The 19,957-nt window shown below is 43.0% G+C and overlaps 2 non-coding genes across 2 annotated transcripts; both read left to right on the top strand.

The window, feature by feature from the left end:
• Nucleotides 1–9,891: 9,891 nt before the first annotated feature.
• Nucleotides 9,892–10,013, top strand: TRNAL-CAA (transfer RNA leucine (anticodon CAA)). The gene is made up of 2 exons: nt 9,892–9,929; nt 9,968–10,013. It is a non-coding gene; the product is annotated as a tRNA-Leu (tRNA).
• Nucleotides 10,014–15,334: 5,321 nt separating this feature from the next.
• TRNAL-CAA (transfer RNA leucine (anticodon CAA)) lies at nt 15,335–15,456 on the top strand. The gene is made up of 2 exons: nt 15,335–15,372; nt 15,411–15,456. It is a non-coding gene; the product is annotated as a tRNA-Leu (tRNA).
• The last annotated feature ends 4,501 nt before the right edge of the window (nt 15,457–19,957 follow it).

Genomic DNA, 19,957 nt, shown 5'->3' with positions numbered 1-19,957 from the left:
AATTACTTAAAACCACGTCTGGATGGCCGAGCCGTCTTACGCGCTAGACTCAAGGGGCTTAGTTTCCTTCGTTCACGATGTGAATCTGTGTATTCTGGTCCTTGTATGAGGGCGAGGGTTCGAATCCAATTTTGACACGATGTTTTATGAAAATAACTGGATGAGATGTAATTTTAAAACGTCCGAATTACAAAAAACCACGTCAGGATGGCCGAGCGTTCTAAGGCGCCAGACTCAAGGGGATTAGCTTCCTTCGTTCACGATGTGAATCTGTGTATTCTGGTCCTCCTTTAAGGGCGTGGGTTCGAATCCTTCTTCCGACACGATATGTTTTAAGAAAATAACTGGAAGAGATGTAATTTTAAACGTCTAAATTACTTAAAACCACGTCTGGATGGCCGAGCCGTCTTACGCGCTAGACTCAAGGGGCTTAGTTTCCTTCGTTCACGATGTGAATCTGTGTATTCTGGTCCTTGTATGAGGGCGAGGGTTCGAATCCAATTTTGACAAGATGTTTTATGAAAATAACTGGATGAGATGTAATTTTAAAACGTCCGAATTACAAAAAACCACGTCAGGATGGCCGAGCGTTCTAAGGCGCCAGACTCAAGGGGATTAGCTTCCTTCGTTCACGATGTGAATCTGTGTATTCTGGTCCTCCTTTAAGGGCGTGGGTTCGAATCCTTCTTCCGACACGATATGTTTTAAGAAAATAACTGGATGAGATATAATTTTAAAACGTCCAAATTACATAAAACCACGTCTGGATGGCCGAGCGGTCTAAGGTGCGAGACTCAAGGGGCTTAGCTTCCTTCGTTCACGATGTAAATCTGTGTATTCTGGTCCTAGTATGAGGGCGTGGGTTCGAATCCCACTTCTGACACGATATTGTTTATGAAAATAACTCGAAGAGATGTAATTTTAAACGTCTAAATTACTTAAAACCACGTCTGGATGGCCGAGCCGTCTTACGCGCTAGACTCAAGGGGCTTAGTTTCCTTCGTTCACGATGTGAATCTGTGTATTCTGGTCCTTGTATGAGGGCGAGGGTTCGAATCCAATTTTGACACGATGTTCTATGAAAATAACTGGATGAGATGTAATTTTAAAACGTCCGAATTACCAAAAACCACGTCAGGATGGCCGAGCGTTCTAAGGCGCCAGACTCAAGGGGATTAGCTTCCTTCGTTCACGATGTGAATCTGTGTATTCTGGTCCTCCTTTAAGGGCGTGGGTTCGAATCCTTCTTCCGACACGATATGTTTTAAGAAAATAACTGGAAGAGATGTAATTTTAAACGTCTAAATTACTTAAAACCACGTCAGGATGGCCATGCGGTCTTAGGCGCTAGACTCAAGGGGCTTAGCTTCCTTCGTTCACGATGTGAATCTGTGTATTCTGGTTCTTGTATGAGGGCGAGGGTTCGAATCCAATTTTGACACGATAAGTTTTAAGAAAATAACTGGATGAGATGTAATTTTAAAACGTCCAAATTACACAGAACCACGTCAGGATGGCCAAGCGGTCTTAGGCGCTAGACTCAAGGGGCTTAGCTTCCTTCGTTCACGATGTGATTCTGTGTATTCTGGTCCTTGTATGAGGGCGAGGGTTCGAATCCAATTTTGACACGATATGTTTTAAGAAAATAACTGGATGAGATGTAATTTTTAAACGTCCAAATTACACAGAACCACGTCAGGATGGACGTTCGGTCTAAGGCGCGAAACTCAAGGGGCTTAGCTTCCTTCGTTCACGATGTGAATCTGTGTATTCTGGTCCTCGTATGAGGGCGTGGGTTCGAATTCCACTTCTGACACGATATGTTTTATAAAAGTAACTCGAAGAGATGTAATTTTAAACGTCTAAATTACTTAAAACCACGTCAGGATGGCCAAGCGGTCTTAGGCGCTAGATTCAAGGGGCTTAGCTTCCTTCGTTCACGATGTGAATCTGTGTATTCTGGTCCTCGTATGAGGGCGTGGGTTCGAATTCCACTTCTGACACGATATGTTTTATAAAAGTAACTCGAAGAGATGTAATTTTAAACGTCTAAATTTCTAAAAACCACGTCAGGATGGCCAAGCGGTCTTAGGCGCTAGACTCAAGGGGCTTAGCTTCCTTCGTTCACGATGTGAATCTGTGTATTCTGGTCTTTGTATGAGGGCGAGGGTTCGAATCCAATTTTGACACGATATGTTTTAAGAAAATAACTGGATGAGATATAATTTTAAAACGTCCAAATTACGTAAAACCACGTCAGGATGGCCGTTCGGTCTAAGGCGCGAGACTCAAGGGGCTTAGCTTCCTTCGTTCACGATGTGAATCTGTGTATTCTGGTCCTCGTATGAGGGCGTGGGTTCGAATCCCACTTCTGACACGATATTCTTTATGAAAATAACTGGATGAGATGTAATTTTAAAACGTCAAATTACACAAAACCACGTCAGGATGGCCGAGCGGTCTAATGTGCCAGACTCAAGGGGCTTAGCTTCCTTCCTTCGCGATGTGAATCTGTGTATTCTGGTACTCGTATGATGGCGTGGGTTCAAATCCCACTTCTGACACGATATGTTTTATAAAAATAACTCGAAGAGATGTAATTTTAAACGTCTAAATTACTTACAACCACGTCTGGATGGCCGAGCCGTCTTAGGCGCTAGACTCAAGGGGCTTAGTTTCCTTCGTTCACGATGTGAATCTGTGTATTCTGGTCCTTGTATGAGGGCGAGGGTTCGAATCCAATTTTGACACGATATGTTTTAAGAAAATAACTGGATGAGATTAAATTTTAAAACGTCCAAATTACTAAGAACCACGTCAGGATGGTCGAGCGGTCTAAGGCGCCAGACTCAAGGGGCGTAGCTTCCTTCGTTCACGATGTGAATCTGTGTATTTTGGTCCTCCTTTGAGGGCGTGGGTTCGAATCCCTCTTCTGACACGATATGTTTTAAGAAAATAACTGGAAGAGATGTAATTTTAAAACGTCCAAATTACACAAAACCACGTCAGAATGGCCGAGCGGTCAAAGGCGCCAAACTCAAGGGGATTAACTTTCTTCGTTCACGATGTGAATCTGTGTTTTCTGGTCCTCGTATGAGGGCGTGAGTTCGAATCCCACTTCTAACACGATATGTTTAAGAAAATAACTGGATGAGATATAATTTTAAAACGTCCAAATTACATAAAACCTCTCTGGATGGCCGAGCGGTCCTAGGCGAGAGACTCAAGGGGCTTAGCTTCCTTCGTTCGCGATGTAAATCTGTGTATTCTGGTCCTTTTTGAGGGCGAGGGTTCGAATCCAATTTTGACACGATATGTTTTAAGAATATAACTGGATAAGATGTAATTTTAAAACGTCCGAATTACAAAAACCACGTCAGGATGGCCGAGCGGTCTAATTCGCCACACTCAACGGGCTTAGCTTCCTTCGTTCACGATGTAAATCTCTGTATTCTGGTCCTCCTTTGAGGGCGTGGGTTCGAATCCCTCTTCTGACACGATATGTTTAAGAAAATAACTGGAAGAGATGTGATTTGAAACGTCTAAATTACTTGAAACCACGTCAGGACGGCCGAGCGGTCTAAGGCGCGAGACTCAAGGGGCTTAGCTTCCTTCGTTCACGATGTGAATCTGTGTATTCTGGTCCTCGTATGAGGGCGTGGGTTCGAATTCCACTTCTGACACGATATGTTTTATAAAAGTAACTCGAAGAGATGTAATTTTAAACGTCTAAATTACTTAAAACCACGTCAGGATGGCCAAGCGGTCTTAGGCGCTAGACTCAAGGGGCTTAGCTTCCTTCGTTCACGATGTGAATCTGTGTATTCTGGTCCTTGTATGAGGGCGAGGGTTCGAATCCAATTTTGACACGATATGTTTTAAGAAAATAAATGGATGAGATGTAATTTTAAAACGTCCAAATTACTCTGAACCACGTCAGGATGGCCGAGCGGTCTAAGGCGCCAGACTCAAGGGGCTTAGCTTTCTTCGTTCACGATGTGAATCTGTGTATTTTGGTCCTCCTTTGAGGGCGTGGGTTCGAATCCCTCTTCTGACACGATATGTTTTAAGAAAATAACTGGAAGAGATGTAATTTTAAAACGTCCAAATTACACAAAACCACGTCAGGATGGCCGAGCGGTCAAAGGCGCCAGACTCAAGGGGATTAACTTTCTTCGTTCATGATGTGAATCTGTGTATTCTGGTCCTCGTATGAGGGCGTGAGTTCGAATCCCACTTCTGACACGATATGTTTTAAGAAAATAACTGGATGAGATATAATTTTAAAACGTCCAAATTACATAAAACCACGTCTGTATGGCCGAGCGGTCTAAGGTGCGAGACTCAAGGGGCTTAGCTTCCTTCGTTCACGATGTAAATCTGTGTATTCTGGTCCTAGTAAGAGGGCGTGGGTTCGAATCCCACTTCTGACACGATATTGTTTATGAAAATAACTCGAAGAGATGTAATTTTAAACGTCTAAATTACTTAAAACCACGTCTGGATGGCCGAGCCGTCTTACGCGCTAGACTCAAGGGGCTTAGTTTCCTTCGTTCACGATGTGAATCTGTGTATTCTGGTCCTTGTATGAGGGCGAGGGTTCGAATCCAATTTTGACACGATGTTTTATGAAAATAACTGGATGAGATGTAATTTTAAAACGTCCGAATTACAAAAAACCACGTCAGGATGGCCGAGCGTTCTAAGGCGCCAGACTCAAGGGGATTAGCTTCCTTCGTTCACGATGTGAATCTGTGTATTCTGGTCCTCCTTTAAGGGCGTGGGTTCGAATCCTTCTTCCGACACGATATGTTTTAAGAAAATAACTGGAAGAGATGTAATTTTAAACGTCTAAATTACTTAAAACCACGTCTGGATGGCCGAGCCGTCTTACGCGCTAGACTCAAGGGGCTTAGTTTCCTTCGTTCACGATGTGAATCTGTGTATTCTGGTCCTTGTATGAGGGCGAGGGTTCGAATCCAATTTTGACAAGATGTTTTATGAAAATAACTGGATGAGATGTAATTTTAAAACGTCCGAATTACAAAAAACCACGTCAGGATGGCCGAGCGTTCTAAGGCGCCAGACTCAAGGGGATTAGCTTCCTTCGTTCACGATGTGAATCTGTGTATTCTGGTCCTCCTTTAAGGGCGTGGGTTCGAATCCTTCTTCCGACACGATATGTTTTAAGAAAATAACTGGATGAGATATAATTTTAAAACGTCCAAATTACATAAAACCACGTCTGGATGGCCGAGCGGTCTAAGGTGCGAGACTCAAGGGGCTTAGCTTCCTTCGTTCACGATGTAAATCTGTGTATTCTGGTCCTAGTATGAGGGCGTGGGTTCGAATCCCACTTCTGACACGATATTGTTTATGAAAATAACTCGAAGAGATGTAATTTTAAACGTCTAAATTACTTAAAACCACGTCTGGATGGCCGAGCCGTCTTACGCGCTAGACTCAAGGGGCTTAGTTTCCTTCGTTCACGATGTGAATCTGTGTATTCTGGTCCTTGTATGAGGGCGAGGGTTCGAATCCAATTTTGACACGATGTTCTATGAAAATAACTGGATGAGATGTAATTTTAAAACGTCCGAATTACCAAAAACCACGTCAGGATGGCCGAGCGTTCTAAGGCGCCAGACTCAAGGGGATTAGCTTCCTTCGTTCACGATGTGAATCTGTGTATTCTGGTCCTCCTTTAAGGGCGTGGGTTCGAATCCTTCTTCCGACACGATATGTTTTAAGAAAATAACTGGAAGAGATGTAATTTTAAACGTCTAAATTACTTAAAACCACGTCAGGATGGCCATGCGGTCTTAGGCGCTAGACTCAAGGGGCTTAGCTTCCTTCGTTCACGATGTGAATCTGTGTATTCTGGTTCTTGTATGAGGGCGAGGGTTCGAATCCAATTTTGACACGATAATTTTTAAGAAAATAACTGGATGAGATGTAATTTTAAAACGTCCAAATTACACAGAACCACGTCAGGATGGCCAAGCGGTCTTAGGCGCTAGACTCAAGGGGCTTAGCTTCCTTCGTTCACGATGTGATTCTGTGTATTCTGGTCCTTGTATGAGGGCGAGGGTTCGAATCCAATTTTGACACGATATGTTTTAAGAAAATAACTGGATGAGATGTAATTTTAAAACGTCCAAATTACACAGAACCACGTCAGGATGGCCGTTCGGTCTAAGGCGCGAGACTCAAGGGGCTTAGCTTCCTTCGTTCACGATGTGAATCTGTGTATTCTGGTCCTCGTATGAGGGCGTGGGTTCGAATTCCACTTCTGACACGATATGTTTTATAAAAGTAACTCGAAGAGATGTAATTTTAAACGTCTAAATTACTTAAAACCACGTCAGGATGGCCAAGCGGTCTTAGGCGCTAGACTCAAAGGGCTTAGCTTCCTTCGTTCACGATGTGAATCTGTGTATTCTGGTCCTCGTATGAGGGCGTGGGTTCGAATCCCACTTTTGACACGATATGTTTTAAGAAAATAACTGGATGAGATATAATTTTAAAACGTCCAAATTACGTAAAACCACGTCTGGATGGCCGAGCGATCTAAGGCACGAGACTCAAGGGGCTTAGCTTCCTTCGTTCACGATGTAAATCTGTGTATTCTGGTCCTCGTATGAGGGCGTGGGTTCGAATCCCACACTCTAAAAAATTGGAGTGTGATTTAACAAATTTATAAGTGCTTTATATGGGTCCAAATTTGACACCGTTACAGGTGTACATTTACACCCCTGAAGGGATTTAATCACACTTACACTCAAAAAATGGGGTGTGCTTTAACACCTTTAAAAGTAGTTTATATGGGTCCAAATTTGACACCGTTACAGTTGTTCATTAACACCCCTGAAAGGGTTTAATAACACTTATTTGAGCAATTGGTGACAAAGATAAGTACAAAATTGTGCAACAGAGGTGCAGTTTAACACCTTTTTAACTCTTATATCGCACTGAAAGTGAATTTATACTCTCATATTAGTGTTGTGCAACTCCTTAAAGGGTGCGGCATAGCACCTTTCAGAGTGTCGCGTAACACCTTTAAGAGTGGGAGATTATTTGTTAGGATAGTAGTAGAAATTCTAGTACTTTTCATAGACTTAAGAGCAAAACCGATGACGTAACAACACTATAGAACCTACATTTTGACCACTCATGAGGCATAACTCAAATATCGAGTATTTTTTCCTGTTTAATTAAATTTTGATTATCCGCCATTCCGCAGTATTATTAGCAATCAATGCTATATTCATAGCAGGGTTCTTCCTTGAGAGAACTTCATCACCTATAGGAAGGAAAGTTCTCACATGCAGAACTATACCTCTTTAAGCGAGGGTTGTTGCGTATAAATTCATTTTTATGGGTTTATAAACTTCTGAAAAAGGCAGAAAGTTTTTCACTTCGTACGAATGCATAGGGTATTAAAATAGTTTTGGAGGCTATACTATTCAAGCAGTAGATATAGACGTTCTTGTTAAATTTAATAATCTCTTTTCACTAAGAGTTTTAAGAGCACCAGAAACGCGTTTAATCTAATTTGCACTACAGATTTTACAAAAAAAAATCCATTTAGTACTCTCATTTTTCTCAAAATAATGATAAAACATGTCACAAAAGCAAGTGCCCCACTTTGGCTTCTGAAGCTGGCCCTACTGTGAGGCCAGTATCTAACCTAGTCTCGTTTTTTAAGAGTATCGCTTAACACCTGTAAGAGTGTCGCCTAACACGTTTAGCATATTTTATGAAGGTACAAATCGCCAGATTACCAATTTCTTTGTTAATTTTATTTAAAGGATAAAAATGTTTTCTTTCAGGAATATCATCTTTAAAAAAAGGTTTAACAAGTACGTTTTTCAATAATTTTTTACTGTTTGTATTGACTTTAATATTAAAACATTAATGAAAAATAAATGAAAGACCCTATTTAAGAAACCAGCAGTAATATAATTTTTCATGTTTAATTTCGAGCGGTGTTTTAATAGTGTTATTTTACACCGAATTTACACTTTAAATTGGCCTCTAAAAACTCAAGGTAATAAAACACTCTTTTGGGTGTTTTTACGGGGTTTACACCGTTTTAACACCTTTTTAACACTTCCATTTCTTAGAGTGCACTTCTGACAAGATATTCTTTATGAAAATAACTGGATGAGATGTAATTTTAAAACGTCCAAATTACACAGAACCACGTCAGGATGGCCAAGCGGTCTTAGGCGCTAAACTCAAGGGGCTTAGCTTCCTTCGTTCACGATGTGATTCTGTGTATTCTGGTCCTTGTATGAGGGCGAGGGTTCGAATCCAATTTTGACACGATATGTTTTAAGAAAATAACTGGATGAGATGTAATTTTAAAACGTCCAAATTACACAGAACCACGTCAGGATGGCCGTTCGGTCTAAGGCGCGAGACTCAAGGGGCTTAGCTTCCTTCGTTCACGATGTGAATCTGTGTATTCTGGTCCTCGTATGAGGGCGTGGGTTCGAATTCCACTTCTGACACGATATGTTTTATAAAAGTAACTCGAAGAGATGTAATTTTAAACGTCTAAATTACTTAAAACCACGTCAGGATGGCCAAGCGGTCTTAGGCGCTAGACTCAAGGGGCTTAGCTTCCTTCGTTCACGATGTGAATCTGTGTATTCTGGTCCTCGTATGAGGGCGTGGGTTCGAATCCCACTTTTGACACGATATGTTTTAAGAAAATAACTGGATGAGATATAATTTTAAAACGTCCGAATTACAACAAACCACGTCAGGATGGCCGAGCGGTCTAAGGCGCCAGACTCAAGGGGATTAGCTTCCTTCGTTCACGATGTGAATCTGTGTATTCTGGTCCTCCTTTAAGGGCGTGGGTTCGAATCCTTCTTCCGAAACGATATGTTTTAAGAAAATATCTGGAAGAGATGTAATTTTAAACGTCTAAATTACTTAAAACCACGTCAGGATGGCCAAGCGGTCTTAGGCGCTAGACTCAAGGGGCTTAGCTTCCTTCGTTCACGATTTGAATCTGTGTATTCTGGTCCTTGTATGAGGGCGAGGGTTCGAATCCAATTTTGACACGATATGTTTTAAGAAAATAACTGGATGAGATGTAATTTTAAAACGTCCAAATTACACAGAACCACGTCAGGATGGCCAAGCGGTCTTAGGCGCTAGACTCAAGGGGCTTAGCTTCCTTCGTTCACGATGTGATTCTGTGTATTCTGGTCCTTGTATGAGGGCGAGGGTTCGAATCCAATTTTGACACGATATGTTTTAAGAAAATAACTGGATGAGATGTAATTTTAGAACGTCCAAATTACACAGAACCACGTCAGGATGGCCGTTCGGTCTAAGGCGCGAGACTCAAGGGGCTTAGCTTCCTTCGTTCACGATGTGAATCTGTGTATTCTGGTCCTCGTATGAGGGCGTGGGTTCGAATTCCACTTCTGACATGATATGTTTTATAAAAGTAACTCGAAGAGATGTAATTTTAAACGTCTAAATTACTTAAGACCACGTCAGGATGGCCAAGCGGTCTTAGGCGCTGGACTCAAGGGGCTTAGCTTCCTTTGTTCACGATGTGAATCTGTGTATTCTGGTCCTCGTATGAGGGCGTGGGTTCGAATCCCACTTCTGACACGATATTGTTTATGAAAATAACTGGATGAGATGTAATTTTAAAACGTCAAATTACACAAAACCACGTCAGGATGGCCGAGCGGTCTAATGTGCCAGACTCAAGGGGCTTAGTTTCCTTCGTTCACGATGTGAATCTGTGTATTCTGGTCCTTGTATGAGGGCGAGGGTTCGAATCCAATTTTGACACGATATGTTTTAAGAAAATAACTGGAAGAGATGTAATTTTAAAACGTCCAAATTACACAAAACCACGTCAGGATGGCCGAGCGGTCAAAGGCGCCAGACTCAAGGGGATTAACTTTCTTCGTTCACGATGTGAATCTGTGTATTCTGGTCCTCGTATGAGGGCGTGAGTTCGAATCTCACTTCTGACACGATATGTTTTAAGAAAATAACTGGATGAGATATAATTTTAAAACGTCCAAATTACATAAAACCACGTCTGGATGGCCGAGCGGTCTAAGGCGCGAGACTCAAGGGGCTTAGCTTCCTTCGTTCACGATGTAAATCTGTGTATTCTGGTCCTAGTATGAGGGCGTGGGTTCGAATCCCACTTCTGACACGATATTGTTTATGAAAATAACTCGAAGAGATGTAATTTTAAACGTCTAAATTACTTAAAACCACGTCTGGATGGCCGAGCCGTCTTACGCGCTAGACTCAAGGGGCTTAGTTTCCTTCGTTCACGATGTGAATCAGTGTAATCTGGTCCTTGTATGAGGGCGTGGGTTCGAATCCCACTTCTGACACGATATATTTTATAAAACTAACTCGAAGAGATGTAATTTTAAACGTCTAAATTACTTAAAACCACGTCTGGATGGCCGAGCCGTCCTACGCGCTAGACTCAAGGGGCTTAGTTTCCTTCGTTCACGATGTGAATCTGTGTATTCTGGTCCTCGTATGAGGGCGTGGGTTCGAATTCCACTTCTGACACGATATGTTTTAAGAAAATAACTGGGTGAGATATAATTTTAAAACGTCCAAATTATACAAAACCACGTCTGGATGGCCGAGCGGTCTAAGGCGCGAGACTCAAGGGGCTTAGCTTCCTTCGTTCACGATGTAAATCTATGTATTCTGGTCCTCGTATGAGGGCGTGGGTTCGAATCCCACTTCTGACACGATATTGTTTATGAAAATAACTGGATGAGATGTAATTTTAAAACGTCCAAATTACACAAAACCACGTCAGGATGGCCGAGCGGTCTATGGCGCGAGACTCAAGGGGCTTAGCTTCCTTCGTTCACGATATGAATATGTGTATTCTGGTCCTCGTATGAGGGCGTGGGTTCGAATTCCACTTCTGACACGATATATTTAAGAAAAGTAACTCGAAGAGATGTAATTTTAAACGTCTAAATTACTTAAAACCACGACAGGATGGCCGAGCGGTCTTAGGCGCTAGACTCAAGGGGCTTAGCTTCCTTCGTTCACGATGTGAATCTGTGTATTGTGGTCCTCGTATGAGGGCGTGGGTTCGAATCCCACTTCTGACACGATATGTTTTAAGAAAATAACTGGGTGAGATATAATTTTAAAACGTCCAAATTACATAAAACCACGTCTGGATGGCCGAGCGGTCTAAGGCGCGAGGCTCAAGGGGCTTAGCTTCCTTCGTTCACGGAGTAAATCTGTGTATTCTGGTCCTCGTATGAGGGCGTGGGTTCGAATCCCACTTCTGACACGATATTGTTTATGAAAATAACTGGATGAGATGTAATTTTAAAACGTCCAAATTAAACAAACCCACGTCAGGATGGCCGAGCGGTCTAAGGCGCGAGACTCAAGGGGCTTAGCTTCCTTCGTTCACGATATGAATCTGTGTATTCTGGTCCTCGTATGAGGGCGTGGGTTCGAATTCCACTTCTGACACGATATGTTTTATAAAGGTAACTCGAAGAGATGTAATTTTAAACGTCTAAATTAATTAAAACCACGTCAGGATGGCCGAGCGGTCTTAGGCGCTAGACTCAAGGGGCTTAGCTTCCTTCGTTCACGATGTGAATCTGTGTATTCTGGTCCTCGTATGAGGGCGTGGGTTCGAATCCCACTTCTGACACGATATGTTTTAAGAAAATAACTGGGTGAGATATAATTTTAAAACGTCCAAATTACATAAAACCACGTCTGGATGGCCGAACGGTCTAAGGCGCGAGGCTCAAGGGGCTTAGCTTCCTTCGTTCACGGTGTAAATCTGTGTATTCTGGTCCTCGTATGAGGACGTGGTTTCGAATCCCACTTCTGACACGATTATGTTTATGAAAATAACTGGATGAGATGTAATTTTAAAACGTCCAAATTACACCAAACCACGTCAGGATGGCCGAGCGGTCTTAAGGCGCGAGACTCAAGGGGCTTAGCTTCCTTCGTTCACGATATGAATATGTGTATTCTGGTCCTCGTATGAGGGCGTGGGTTCGAATTCCACTTCTGACACGATATGTTTTAAGAAAATAACTGGGTGAGATATAATTTTAAAACGTCCAAATTATACAAAACCACGTCTGGATGGCCGAGCGGTCTAAGGCGCGAGACTCAAGGGGCTTAGCTTCCTTCGTTCACGATGTAAATCTATGTATTCTGGTCCTCGTATGAGGGCGTGGGTTCGAATCCCACTTCTGACACGATATTGTTTATGAAAATAACTGGATGAGATGTAATTTTAAAACGTCCAAATTACACAAAACCACGTCAGGATGGCCGAGCGGTCTAAGGCGCGAGACTCAAGGGGCTTAGCTTCCTTCGTTCACGATATGAATATGTGTATTCTGGTCCTCGTATGAGGGCGTGGGTTCGAATTCCACTTCTGACACGATATGTTTAATAAAAGTAACTCGAAGAGATGTAATTTTAAACGTCTAAATTACTTAAAACCACGTCAGGATGGCCGAGCGGTCTTAGGCGCTAGACTCAAGGGGCTTAGATTCCTTCGTTCACGATGTGAATCTGTGTATTCTGGTCCTCGTATGAGGGCGTGGGTTCGAATCCCACTTCTGACACGATATGTTTTAAGAAAATAACTGGGTGAGATATAATTTTAAAACGTCCAAATTACATAAAACCACGTCTGGATGGCCGAACGGTCTAAGGCGCGAGGCTCAAGGGGCTTAGCTTCCTTCGTTCACGGTGTAAATCTGTGTATTCTGGTCCTCGTATGAGGACGTGGTTTCGAATCCCACTTCTGACACGATTATGTTGATAAAATAACTGGATGAGATGTAATTTTAAAACGTCCAAATTACACAAAACCACGTCTGGATGGCCGAGCGGTCTAAGGCGCGAGACTCAAGGGGCTTAGCTTCCTTCGTTCACGATATGAATCTGTGTATTCTGGTCCTCGTATGAGGGCGTGGGTTCGAATTCCACTTTTGACACGATATGTTTTATAAAAGTAACTCGAAGAGATGTAATTTTAAACGTCTAAATTACTTAAAACCACGTCAGGATGGCCGAGCGGTCTTAGGCGCTAGACTCAAGGGGCTTAGCTTCCTTCGTTCACGATGTGAATCTGTGTATTCTGGTCCTCGTATGAGGGCGTGGGTTCGAATCTCTCTTCTGACACGATATGTTTTAAGAAAATAACTGGGTGAGATATAATTTTAAAACGTCCAAATTACAGAAAACCACGTCTGGATGGCCGAGCGGTCTAAGGCGCGAGGCTCAAGGGGCTTAGCTTCCTTCGTTCACGATGTGAATCTGTGTATTCTGGTCCTCGTATGAGGGCGTGGGTTCGAATCCCACTTCTGACACGATATGTTTTAAGAAAATAACTGGGTGAGATATAATTTTAAAACGTCCAAATTACATAAAACCACGTCTGGATGGCCGAACGGTCTAAGGCGCGAGGCTCAAGGGGCTTAGCTTCCTTCGTTCACGGTGTAAATCTGTGTATTCTGGTCCTCGTATGAGGACGTGGTTTCGAATCCCACTTCTGACACGATTATGTTTATGAAAATAACTGGATGAGATGTAATTTTAAAACGTCCAAATTACACCAAACCACGTCAGGATGGCCGAGCGGTCTTAAGGCGCGAGACTCAAGGGGCTTAGCTTCCTTCGTTCACGATATGAATATGTGTATTCTGGTCCTCGTATGAGGGCGTGGGTTCGAATTCCACTTCTGACACGATATGTTTTAAGAAAATAACTGGGTGAGATATAATTTTAAAACGTCCAAATTATACAAAACCACGTCTGGATGGCCGAGCGGTCTAAGGCGCGAGACTCAAGGGGCTTAGCTTCCTTCGTTCACGATGTAAATCTATGTATTCTGGTCCTCGTATGAGGGCGTGGGTTCGAATCCCACTTCTGACACGATATTGTTTATGAAAATAACTGGATGAGATGTAATTTTAAAACGTCCAAATTACACAAAACCACGTCAGGATGGCCGAGCGGTCTAAGGCGCGAGACTCAAGGGGCTTAGCTTCCTTCGTTCACGATATGAATATGTGTATTCTGGTCCTCGTATGAGGGCGTGGGTTCGAATTCCACTTCTGACACGATATGTTTAATAAAAGTAACTCGAAGAGATGTAATTTTAAACGTCTAAATTACTTAAAACCACGTCAGGATGGCCGAGCGGTCTTAGGCGCTAGACTCAAGGGGCTTAGATTCCTTCGTTCACGATGTGAATCTGTGTATTCTGGTCCTCGTATGAGGGCGTGGGTTCGAATCCCACTTCTGACACGATATGTTTTAAGAAAATAACTGGGTGAGATATAATTTTAAAACGTCCAAATTACATAAAACCACGTCTGGATGGCCGAACGGTCTAAGGCGCGAGGCTCAAGGGGCTTAGCTTCCTTCGTTCACGGTGTAAATCTGTGTATTCTGGTCCTCGTATGAGGACGTGGTTTCGAATCCCACTTCTGACACGATTATGTTGATGAAAATAACTGGATGAGATGTAATTTTAAAACGTCCAAATTACACAAAACCACGTCTGGATGGCCGAGCGGTCTAAGGCGCGAGACTCAAGGGGCTTAGCTTCCTTCGTTCACGATATGAATCTGTGTATTCTGGTCCTCGTATGAGGGCGTGGGTTCGAATTCCACTTTTGACACGATATGTTTTATAAAAGTAACTCGAAGAGATGTAATTTTAAACGTCTAAATTACTTAAAACCACGTCAGGATGGCCGAGCGGTCTTAGGCGCTAGACTCAAGGGGCTTAGCTTCCTTCGTTCACGATGTGAATCTGTGTATTCTGGTCCTCGTATGAGGGCGTGGGTTCGAATCCCTCTTCTGACACGATATGTTTTAAGAAAATAACTGGGTGAGATATAATTTTAAAACGTCCAAATTACAGAAAACCACGTCTGGATGGCCGAGCGGTCTAAGGCGCGAGGCTCAAGGGGCTTAGCTTCCTTCGTTCACGATGTGAGTCTGTGTATTCTGGTCCTCGTATGAGGGCGTGGGTTCGAATCCCACTTCTGACACGATATTGTTTATGAAAATAACTCGAAGAGATGTAATTTTAAACGTCTAAATTACTTAAAACCACGTAGGAATGGCCGAGCCGTCTTAGGCGCTAGACTCAAGGGGCTTAGTTTCCTTCGTTCACGATGTAAATCTGTGTATTCTGGTCCTCGTATGAGGGCGTGGGTTCGAATCCCACTTCTGACACGATATGTTTTATAAAAGTAAGTCGAAGAGATGTAATTTTGAACGCCTAAATTAATTAAATCCACGTCAGGATGGCCGAGCGGTCTAAGGCGCCAGACTCAAGGGGCTTAGCTTCCTTCGTTCACGATGTGAATCTGTGTAATCTGGTCCTCGTATGAGGGCGTGGGTTCGAATCCCACTTCTGACACGATAGGTTTTAAGAAAATAACTGGATGAGATATAATTTTAAAACGTCCAAATTACACAGAACCACGTCAGGATGGCAGAGCGGTCTAAGGCGCGAGACTCAAGGGGCTTAGCTTCCTTCGTTCACGATGTAAATCTGTGTATTCTGGTCCTCGTATGAGGGCGCGGGTTCGAATCCCACTTCTGACACGATAGGTTTTAAGAAAATAACTGGATGAGATATAATTTTAAAACGTCCAAATTACACAGAACCATGTCAGGATGGCCGAGCGGTCTAAGGCGCGAGTCTCAAGGGGCTTAGCTTCCTTCGTTCACGATATGAATCTGTGTATTCTGGTCCTCGTATGAGGGCGTGGGTTCGAATTCCACTTCTGACACGATATGTTTTATAAAAGTAACTCGAAAAGATGTAATTTTAAACGTCTAGATTTCTTAACACCACGTCAGGATGGCCGAGCGGTCTTAGGCGCTAGATTCAAGAGGCTTAGCTTCCTTCGTTCACGATGTGAATCTGTGTATTCTGGTCCTCGTATGAGGGCGAGGGTTCAAATCCCACTTCTGACACGATATGTTTTAAGAAAATAACTGGGTGAGATATAATTTTAAAACGTCCAAATTACTTAAAACCACGTCTGGATGGCCGAGCGGTCTAAGGCGCGACACTCAAGGGGATTAGCTTCCTTCGTTCATGATGTAAATCTGTGTATTCTGGTCCTCGTATGAGGGCGTGGGTTCGAATCCCATTTCTGACACGATATTGTTTATGAAAATAATTGGATGAGATGTAATTTTAAAACGTCCAAATTACACAAAACCACGTCAGGATGGCCGAGCGGTCTAATGAGCCAGACTCAAGGGGCTTAGCTTCCTTCGTTCACGATGTGAATCTGTGTATTTTGGTCCTAGTATGAGGACACGATATTGTTAATGAAAATAACTCGAAGATATGTAATTTTAAACGTCTAAATTACTTAAAACCACGTCAGTATGGCCGAGCCGTCTTAGGCGCTAGACTCAAGGGGCTTAGTTTTCTTCGTTCACGATGTGAATCTGTGTATTCTGGCCCTTGTATGAGGGCGTGGGTTCGAATCCCACTTCTGACACGATATGTTTTAAGAAAATAATTGGATGAGATGTAATTTTAAAACGTCCAAATTACATAAAACCCGGTCTGGATGGCCGAGCGGTCTAAGGCGCAAGACTCAAGGGGCTTAGCTTCCTTCGTTCACGATGTAAATCTGTGTATTCTGGTCCTAGTATGAGGGGGTGGGTTCGAATCCCACTTCTGACACGATATTGTTTATGAAAATAGCTCGAAGAGATGTAATTTTAAACGTCTAAATTACTTAAAACCACGTCAGTATGCCGAGCCGTCTTAGGCGCTAGACTCAAGGGGCTTAGTTTTCTTCGTTCACGATGTGAATCTGTGTATTCTGGCCCTTGTGTGAGGGCGTGGGTTCGAATCCCACTTCTGACACGATATGTTTTATAAAAGTAACTCGAAAAGATGTAAATTTAAAAGTCTAAATTCCTTTAAACCACGTCAGGATGGCCGAGCGGTCTTAGGCGCTAGACTCAAGGGGCTTAGCTTCCTTCGTTCACGGTGTGAATCTGTGTATTCTGGTCATCGTATGAGGGCGTGGGTTCGAATCCCACTTGTGACACGATATGTTTTAAGAAAATAACTGGGTGAGATATAATTTTAAAACGTCCAAATTACTTAAAACCACGTCTGGATGGCCGAGCGGTCTAAGGCGCGATACTCAAGGGGCTTAGCTTCCTTCGTTCACGATGTAAATCTGTGTATTCTGGTCCTCGTATGAGGGCGCGGGTTCGAATCCCACTTCTGACACGATAGGTTTTAAGAAAATAACTGGATGAGATATAATTTTAAAACGTCCAAATTACACAGAACCATGTCAGGATGGCCGAGCGGTCTAAGGCGCGAGTCTCAAGGGGCTTAGCTTCCTTCGTTCACGATATGAATCTGTGTATTCTGGTCCTCGTATGAGGGCGTGGGTTCGAATTCCACTTCTGACACGATATGTTTTATAAAAGTAACTCGAAAAGATGTAATTTTAAACGTCTAGATTTCTTAAAACCACGTCAGGATGGCCGAGCGGTCTTAGGCGCTAGACTCAAGAGGCTTAGCTTCCTTCGTTCACGATGTGAATCTGTTTATTCTGGTCCTCGTATGAGGGCGTGGGTTCAAATCCCACTTCTGACACGATATGTTTTAAGAAAATAACTGGGTGAGATATAATTATAAAACGTCCAAATTACTTAAAACCACGTCTGGATGGCCGAGCGGTCTAAGGCGCGAGACTCAAGGGGCTTAGCTTCCTTCGTTCACGATGTAAATCTGTGTATTCTGGTCCTCGTATGAGGGCGTGGGTTCGAATCCCACTTCTGACACGATATTGTTTATGAAAATAATTGGATGAGATGTAATTTTAAAACGTCCAAATTACACAAAACCACGTCAGGATGGCCGAGCGGTCTAATGAGCCAGACTCAAGGGGCTTAGCTTCCTTCGTTCACGATGTGAATCTGTGTATTTGGTCCTAGTATGAGGGCGTGGGTTCGAATCCCACTTCTGACACGATATTGTTAATGAAAATAACTCGAAGATATGTAATTTTAAACGTCTAAATTACTTAAAACCACGTCAGTATGGCCGAGCCGTCTTAGGCGCTAGACTCAAGGGGCTTAGTTTTCTTCGTTCACGATGTGAATCTGTGTATTCTGGCCCTCGTATGAGGGCGTGGGTTCGAATCCCACTTCTGACACGATATTGTTAATGAAAATAACTCGAAGATATGTAATTTTAAACGTCTAAATTACTTAAAACCACGTCAGTATGGCCGAGTCGTCTTAGGCGCTAGACTCAAGGGGCTTAGTTTTCTTCGTTCACGATGTGAATCTGTGTATTCTGGCCCTCGTATGAGGGCGTGGGTTCGAATCCCACTTCTGACACGATATGTTTTAAGAAAATAACTGGATGAGATATAATTTAAAAACGTCCAAATTACACAGAACCACGTCAGGATGGCCGAGCGGTCTTAGGCGCTAGACTTAAGGGGCTTAGCTTCATTCGTTCACGAAGTGAATCTGTGTATTCTGGTCCTCGTATGAGGGCGTGGGTTCGAATCCCACTTCTGACACGATATGTTTTAAGAAAATAACTGGATGAGATATAATTTTAAAACGTCCAAATTACATAAAACCCGGTCTGGATGGCCGAGCGGTCTAAGGCGCAAGACTCAAGGGGCTTAGCTTCCTTCGTTCACGATGTAAATCTGTGTTTTCTGGTCCTAGTATGAGGGGGTGGGTTCGAATCCCACTTCTGACACGATATTGTTTATGAAAATAACTCGAAGAGATGTAATTTTAAACGTCTAAATTACTTAAAACCACGTCAGTATGGCCGAGCCGTCTTAGGCGCTAGACTCAAGGGGCTTAGTTTTCTTCGTTCACGATGTGAATCTGTGTATTCTGGCCCTTGTGTGAGGGCGTGGGTTCGAATCCCACTTCTGACACGATATGTTTTATAAAAGTAACTCGAAAAGATGTAAATTTAAAAGTCTAAATTCCTTTAAACCACGTCAGGATGGCCGAGCGGTCTTAGGCGCTAGACTCAAGGGGCTTAGCTTCCTTCGTTCACGGTGTGAATCTGTGTATTCTGGTCATCGTATGAGGGCGTGGGTTCGAATCCCACTTGTGACACGATATGTTTTAAGAAAATAACTGGGTGAGATATAATTTTAAAACGTCCAAATTACTTAAAACCACGTCTGGATGGCCGAGCGGTCTAAGGCGCGAGACTCAAGGGGCTTAGCTTCCTTCGTTCACGAAGTAAATCTGTGTGTTCTGGTCCTCGTATGAGGGCGCGGGTTCGAATCCCACTTCTGACACGATAGGTTTTAAGAAAATAACTGGATGCGATATAATTTTAAAACGTCCAAATTACACAGAACCATGTCAGGATGGCCGAGTGGTCTAAGGCGCGAGACTCAAGGGGCTTAGCTTCCTTCGTTCACGATGTAAATCTGTGTATTCTGGTCCTCGTATGAGGGCGTGGGTTCGAATCCCACTTCTGACACGATATTGTTTATGAAAATAATTGGATGAGATGTAATTTTAAAACGTCCAAATTACACAAAACCACGTCAGGATGGCCGAGCGGTCTAATGAGCCAGACTCAAGGGGCTTAGCTTCCTTCGTTCACAATGTGAATCTGTGTATTCTGCTCCTAGTATGAGGGCGTGGGTTCGAATCCCACTTCTGACACGATATTGTTAATGAAAATAACTCGAAGATATGTAATTTTAAACGTCTAAATTACTTAAAACCACGTCAGTATGGCCGAGCCGTCTTAGGCGCTAGACTCAAGGGGCTTAGTTTTCTTCGTTCACGATGTGAATCTGTGTATTCTGGCCCTCGTATGAGGGCGTGGGTTCGAATCCCACTTCTGACACGATATTGCTAATGAAAATAACTCG

This window comes from Phalangium opilio, unplaced genomic scaffold (assembly GCF_054372755.1).
Source record: "Phalangium opilio isolate 3A_F unplaced genomic scaffold, DU_Popi_V2 ptg001662l_1, whole genome shotgun sequence".
Lineage (NCBI taxonomy): Eukaryota > Metazoa > Arthropoda > Arachnida > Opiliones > Phalangiidae > Phalangium > Phalangium opilio.
The sequence above is the reverse complement of the archived record's forward strand: the minus strand, read 5'-3'. Positions and strand labels throughout refer to the sequence as shown.